At 40.2% G+C, this 7,244-nt stretch overlaps 1 non-coding gene across 1 annotated transcript; it reads left to right on the top strand.

The window, feature by feature from the left end:
* Positions 1 to 2,701: 2,701 nt before the first annotated feature.
* Positions 2,702 to 2,821, top strand: LOC138140736 (5S ribosomal RNA). Its single transcript, XR_011162731.1, has one exon. It is a non-coding gene; the product is annotated as a 5S ribosomal RNA (ribosomal RNA).
* Positions 2,822 to 7,244: the final 4,423 nt, after the last annotated feature.

Genomic DNA, 7,244 nt, shown 5'->3' with positions numbered 1-7,244 from the left:
CGAATTTGTGCGCCATCCACGCCAAACGTGTAACCATCATGCCAAAGGACATCCAACTTGCCAGACGTATTCGGGGTGAACGCGCTTAAATTTTTCCACATCGTGTTTCGGAAGAACAACACGAAACACGAATTTTATAACAAAAAAATCGGTTCTTTTCAGAACCTCAAACTTTACAGGCAAAAAAAAAAATATATCGCCCTTCAACCGGAAATGAATAAAATAAAAATGTCAATAATCGGTCGGTCCTCTCGATTCGGGTTGGGTTGCGGTCGTTCGTAAAATTTTATTGCATCCTGTCATCACCTACCTGCCAGCTGATGCTATCTATTTTATTTGGTTTCGCCGTAAGGATAGTTTTATTTCTTTTTTTCGTCGTAGATTATCGTGTGGCCCTGAAAAGGGCCATTTGTGCGTGCCCCGTTGCCGGTAGTACGATGATGACGTCGGAACGAGGCACAGCCGAACGAACATGAGTCGAGTATCCATCCACGTTTCTCACTTTTTCCTCTTCGGCGAAGCGGCCTTTTTCACCTTGACAGGAATGGCTTTGGCTGTCTTGGGTTTGGGTGCTTTGGGTTTTTTAGTCGGACCAGCCTTGTTAGATTTCTTCGCTTTGGAAGGCGATCGGGGTTTCGGGGCGGCTCTAGTTTTCTTTTCTGCCGAGGAGGCGGCCGATTTCTTGGCTTTCGCTGCGGCGGCGGAGGCAGCGACGGCGCTCTTCTTTTCGGCAGCAGTCTTCTTCGCTTTGGGGGAGGCTTGTTTTTTGGCTGTCTTCGAGGAAGCCTTGTCGGAAGTCGTCGCGACGGCGGTACGTTTGGCGGATGATTTTTTCGTCTTGGATGCGGCGGACGAAGCGGGTTTCCTCTTGTCGGAGGCGGAGGCGACTTTGGCACCACCGGAGGTGGACGAGGCGAGCTTGAACGAACCCGACGCGCCCTTACCTTTCGTCTGAACCAGAGATCCCGACGCCACGGCGCCTTTCAGATATTTCTTGATGAAAGGGGCGACCTTTTCGGCGTCGACTTTGTAATTTGCGGCGACGAACTTCTTGATGGCCTGAAGAGACGATCCTCCGCGTTCCTTGAGTCCCTTGATGGCGTTGTTTACCATCTCGGATGTCGGAGGATGGGACGGTTTCGCCCTGGGATTTTTCGCTTTTTTCTCTTTCTTCGCGTGGGATTGAGGGGTGGCAGCGGAACCGGTGGTGACCGATGATGCTGTTTGATTTTCGACGTCGGCCATCTTTCACGTTAAAACGTTAAAAGTTAATAATAATTATTGAAAAAACACTTGCTCACACACGTACACTTCGAGCACCTCGTGAACGAGAATTGAACAAAAAAATTTTCTAAGTCTTTATAAAATAGTCGCCACTGCGGACGGAAGACTGAACGCGCACCGCGTCCGCCGTCGAAGAAATTGCAGGCCTCGGAATCGTTGCCCGCGTGATGGCATCGTCCTCTTTCCTCGATCACCATCGCCACCGTGTGATCAAGCTGGCCGAACTCGGTTTCCGAAGTTTCCCTGGAGATAGCGAAGTTCGTCTCGGAACGTCGGTGGGTTTCGAATCAGGTACACGCCCCTCCAACCACCAGCCCTAAATCCGGGTCGTCACGGTTTCGATTCGGGACCGACGGTTTACGTCGGCGGTGCGGGGTAGACGCGTCGATTCCGGGAATCCATATTTCGTTCGCCGAAATATTGGTCCATCTCTTCCCGGAATACCGCGCCACCTTCTCGATTTTACGACATCTTCGCGTCGCCAAACGCTTCCGAAACGGTCGAAGCACAGAAAGGACCTGGTGTTCGAACCGAGGCAATTCCGACAACAGGATGCCGCGAACCGCCTCTCCGACGTTCAGGTCGATCGTTTTCGGCGGAAGTTGAAACGGGACGAGTCGACGACGGGTCCCGTTGCCGTCCGGACCCTTCGGGACGGCCGAAAGTCCGTCGAGAGGATCATCCGAAAGGAGACGGTCTTCATCGTCCGACCGATGCCGCACCTACGAGTTTTCCGATATTTTCTTCGACGGATCTTCAGGTTTTCTTCCTTTCTTCCGTCTTTCTCTCTTCGTAATTTCGTGTCCGACCTGCGTCGTCCGAAGTCGGGGTGAAGATCGAAGAAAAAACGCCAAAAATAACAACTCGTCAGCCACGCACACCGCGTTCGAATGTCTAACGGTCCAACTTGGATTTTCGAAGATCGCCGAATCCGAGGGACGATAAATAATAATAATAATAATAATAATGGTAATAAATAATAATGTTAATAATAATAATAATGATATGATGATTATAACGATAATTATTATAGATAGGTAAATAGAAACACAGGTCTCCTCTCGAAAATCGGAACTTCCTGATATTACTTACATATTTCGGTCGATCCAAATGTGGGAATCTCGTCGTCGTCGGAGCAAGCAGCGCGGTAGGTGGGGTGAAATTCTGGATTTTCCACCGCCGCCGGCGGTCGAAAAATGTGCGACGCGGGAGATCGCCAGTCCGTCTAGTAGTCTCTCTTGTCGTTAGAGCGTGACGTGGTGGTTGTTGTGGGATTTCCCGTTAGTTCGGTCCGACGTCGGTCGTCAGAGGGTAAGTGCATACGGAAACGAAACGCATCGCGTTTTGATGTTCATATTCGTGCATCGGAATGTTAAAAGCAATATATTTTACACCAACGATCACACCTAAACACCACGGCAACGGCCATACCACGTTGAAAAGCACCGGTTCTCGTCCGATCACCGAAGTTAAGCAACGTCGGGCGCGGTCAGTACTTGGATGGGTGACCGCTTGGGAACACCGCGTGCCGTTGCCCCCCAACACTTTTTGTTTTTTTTTGAAATCCATAGCAACCACCGAACCGATTTGTTTTTCGTGCAGGTATTCGGAAACATGCACAGACCCGTATCATGTAGATTCATAGCTTTAAGTACTAGATAATTAAGAAAACAATTTTTTTTGTCGATTAATTGTAAACAATTGCAGAATAAAAACTCGTCAAACGGTAAAGGTTGTCGTTCGATCACCGAAGGTAAGCCACGCGGGCAGCGGTCAGCACTTGGACGGGTGACCGGTTCATTATATTCCTTCCGTGAGTTTAACAAAGATAACATATGCAAATGTCGTAAGTGCGACGAGGAAGACGGCGATCTTTTAATGTAAAAAAAATATATATTAGGTTACGCGTACATGCCACTTTGACTGCTGCTTTATTTTTTTGGTTTTTAAATAATTAGAGATCTGAATTCAACATATCAGTTCTATGTTATAATGGACAGACAATGTTGTATTCTTGGCCCCTAACACGTTAAGACCAACATAAAAACTAGAATAACTTACCATTCGTTAAACGTTAAACAATTTCGAACCACGTTTTTTTGAGCTCGAACAAACTCATAACACAACACTCATTTATTAGTCACTGGACCATTGTAAAACGAGAAGAGAGAAAAACCATGCGAAACTATTTTTAAAACGAAGAGAATAAAGGTTTTAAATGGTAGGGCTGTATGACAGACTTGTCAATTATCGTGGGGGGTACGGCTGAGATTTATGACGAAATCGAGCGGCGCCGGCGGTCGGTCACTTTCACGAAAGAGGTCTAAACACGGGTCGTTTACGATACCCTCTGGTTACTAGAAAAGTTCTAGACAGATGTTTGTCGGCTTTTCGAGGTATTTATTTGTGAGTCCAAAGACTCAATGGAGTAATATCGGACTGAAATTCCAAGATTTTGCTGTGTAATCCAAAAAACTATGTTCCTCGTAACATTTAACGATGTGTTAATTCAACTATTATTTTAATTTTTCGTATACGTATTTATACTAAAAAGTACAGCGCTTCCAACAGTGAATTGTGAATTGAAAATGTTTCAAAGAAAGATCGATAGTTTTGAAAAAAATTACATATTAATAAATTTAGATAGATTTAGAAGTATACATTGCACTTACTTTTCAAAATTATTGTACTTCTGATTTGGTTGAAATAACATAATATGTAGCAGTCATAGTCTTGTGTACATTGCAGTCGCGGCTGGTGTTGGGTAAAACCTTTATTTTTTAGGGGGTCATTACCCAAATGACCTCATGGACCAGCCGTTCCTGTTAGGTTTTATATATCAAATTGATTCGTCTGTCTTTTTCATCATGCCTTCGAAAAGCGAGCTCCTGTTTCGCCAAAGTAACTGTGACGTCAATTAAATACGATAATAAAATTCGGTTTTTCCGAACTTATTGTGAGTGAGAGCAGTGAGAGCATCTTCTTTTCGTATCCCACCTCCACCCGGCGGCAGTAGTGCAGTGCTTATCAACATAATTACCGGCGTCTCGCCTCCACATTTTGACTTTTTTGTGTTTTATGTGTTCTCTAAGTCCAAAATTTTTAAATTTTTAAAAAGAGATTGCGGTACTATTCCTGTTGCTGAAATTATAATAATATATTTATTAATTTTTGTATTATATGTCTGTGTTATATTGTGTGAATTTGGAACAGCTATATCTAAAAGATATGCTTGCTTTTGTTGTTTATTTAAAATAATAATGTCTGGTCTGTTATGCTGAATGTGAATGTCAGTTAAAACTGTGCGATCAAAATATAATTTGTAATTGTCATTTTCTAAACAACTTTCTGGTTTATAAATGTAATGTGGTTGTGTATCCTTTAATAAATTGAATTTAACTGCTAAATTCATGTGTATAATTTTTGCGAATATATCATGACGTTTTTTATATTCGCTGTGAGCCAAAACGGTGCAAGATCTTGTATTGCAAATATAAAACCCTCAGCTCTTTAAAATATCTCCCATGTAAAGACTTTTGTTTTATATTTGCTATAGTGTCATATCACGAGCTCTATTGAGAAAATAATTTTTTAGTGAAGCAATTTGATTGTGTTGTAGAATTTCTAGATTTGAAAAACCCCTACCACCATTTTCGCGTGGTAAATTAAATCTTTCAACAGCAGATTTGGGGTGATGTTTACAAAATTTTGTAAAGAGAACTCTAGTTTGAATATTTATATTCTTTAAATTAGTTTTGGACCATTTTATAACACCAAAAGAATAGATTTAATTTGATTTGATTGATTAATACCTAAATATTTATAAAATTCTCCTTTATTTAAATTTTTAATGATTTCTCCTTCTTTAGTTATATATTCTAAATTTTCGTAATGACCACGACATATTGATTGATTTTCAGTTATTGTTAAGTTTTATGTCATCCATATAAAGAAGGTGATTTAATTTAATATTAATTTTATAAATTTTAAGAATTTTAATTAACCATGAATGTGGTACTGAATCATAGGCTTTTTTGTAGTCTATGAATTGTTGTTGCATTATTTTCCAAACGTTTGAGACTTAAAATATTCGTCAAATGTTCTTCTTTTTTTAAATCAGAATACCCCTGACAAATCCGAACATTTTGTTTTGCGGTAGATAAAAGTAAACATGGGCCAAGACAGAATATTAATATTCGGTGTGGAATTTTCCTGCGTTCTTGTTCATTTCTATCGAAGTGCTCACGAAAAGTTGTGAATATCAACACTTTGTAATTGTCGTAGTGAAAAATAAAAAAGATAGCTATGGGGCACAACTTATTTCGCACTTCATTAGAAAAGTAACAGTATTAAAATAAAAAAAATATTTTTCTAAATTTCGAACGTTAGGTCTATCCTGACCAGCCGCCAATTAGTGGTATTATTTTATTTTTTGCTGTTTTCCACAATAGTTATTTTTATATTAAATCATTGATTCAAAAAATTGAAATTAAAAATTCAAATTTTTGAAGGAACTCTGAAGTTTCAATGCAGTGACCATGTTGCTAGGTAACTAATAAAAAACAGTGCGTGAAATGAAAAACAGAAATAGTCGTATGCGTTTTGTATGGTTTCTATGGTTTCGATCTTACTAACAATGCAATGAAAATGACCCACTTCAGGCACAGATAACTATGCGTGAATTTCAATTTTTTGAATCAATTATATAAAAACAAAATTGATTTGGCGGCCGCTACACAAAAGTGGTGGGAGGCGAGAACCTGTTTCCGCCGGTCAATTTTAAAATTAATAAATTTTCCCTGGATACGTATTCGACTTATCCGGTACGAGTTATTTTTAAATTAACTTAATGGCCCGTTGCTCTTGTTCTTTTTACATTGAATATGCGATGTTTTGGCATCGTTAGCAATAGTACAATACTCACGCATTTTTAATCTAAAATTAACAAAACTTGAATGGATCGGGATTATCACACTTCTGAATTGAAGTTTTCATTCGTTTAAAATATAATTGATAGTAATACGTAATGCGGATTGCCTAAACGTTGCTTCCATCACGTCAACATCACACATTCACGTTCGCCCGTAGAAATGGCGTGATGCACACGAAATCGATCCAAAAAGGCTCATAATATTTGTGTCACGCGAATCTACGTCGAAAACTAGAAAAAAAAAAAATTCAATTCGAATTTCAATAATCGAAACGATGCGTCGTCGATACTAAACGTAGGTAGTAACTAAAGTGTGATCGGGTGCGATAAAAGTGTCCGTCAATAATCATCATCCGACAATCATTTAATAGACGAACGCTAATTTTTGGCACTCACTCGGACGACAGAACCAGTCCAGACGGAAACCGGGGCGCGGGGTGGGTGGGTGGTTGTATGTCCGTGAATCTGTCCGGCGCGCGTCAACATTTCAGTTATCGTCGCGAGAGTTAAAACGAAAGGTGGTTAGTGTGAAAGTGACGTTTTTTCGTGGAGACACGTTACGAAGGGTGAGTACCTAATATAATATAAAACCAACCGAAAACCCACAATAGTGCCCCGGTTTATTATCGTGAATAGGTGTTTGGTAAATATTTTCTGTATTCCAACTAGCAAGTCTTTTATCAAAAAACTCCGGCAACATGGCTATTGTGGTATTGTTGATACCACCTAACTGAAGAACTTAGTTAATAACTAAGTCGACGATTTTATCGGGAAATTGAACGGAGAAACAAAAATAGCTCTTAGCGACAGTTGCCTGAAGTCGCAAATAACGGCGATTGACGAAATCACGTTTTTTTTATTTTAATTCCAATGAACAATACACAGGGTCACAATTATCTGTTATGTATTCTATAATGTTTTGCAAAGTAAATAATGTGAGTTGTCATGCGTAATATTAATTAGCTAAGTAATTTTTGCAAGTATTTTATGTCAGATATGCAATGTATAATAACGTAATGTTGCAAAGTAT

The sequence above is a fragment of the Tenebrio molitor genome, unplaced genomic scaffold, assembly GCF_963966145.1.
Source record: "Tenebrio molitor unplaced genomic scaffold, icTenMoli1.1 SCAFFOLD_190, whole genome shotgun sequence".
Taxonomy (NCBI): domain Eukaryota; kingdom Metazoa; phylum Arthropoda; class Insecta; order Coleoptera; family Tenebrionidae; genus Tenebrio; species Tenebrio molitor.
The sequence above is the reverse complement of the archived record's forward strand: the minus strand, read 5'-3'. Positions and strand labels throughout refer to the sequence as shown.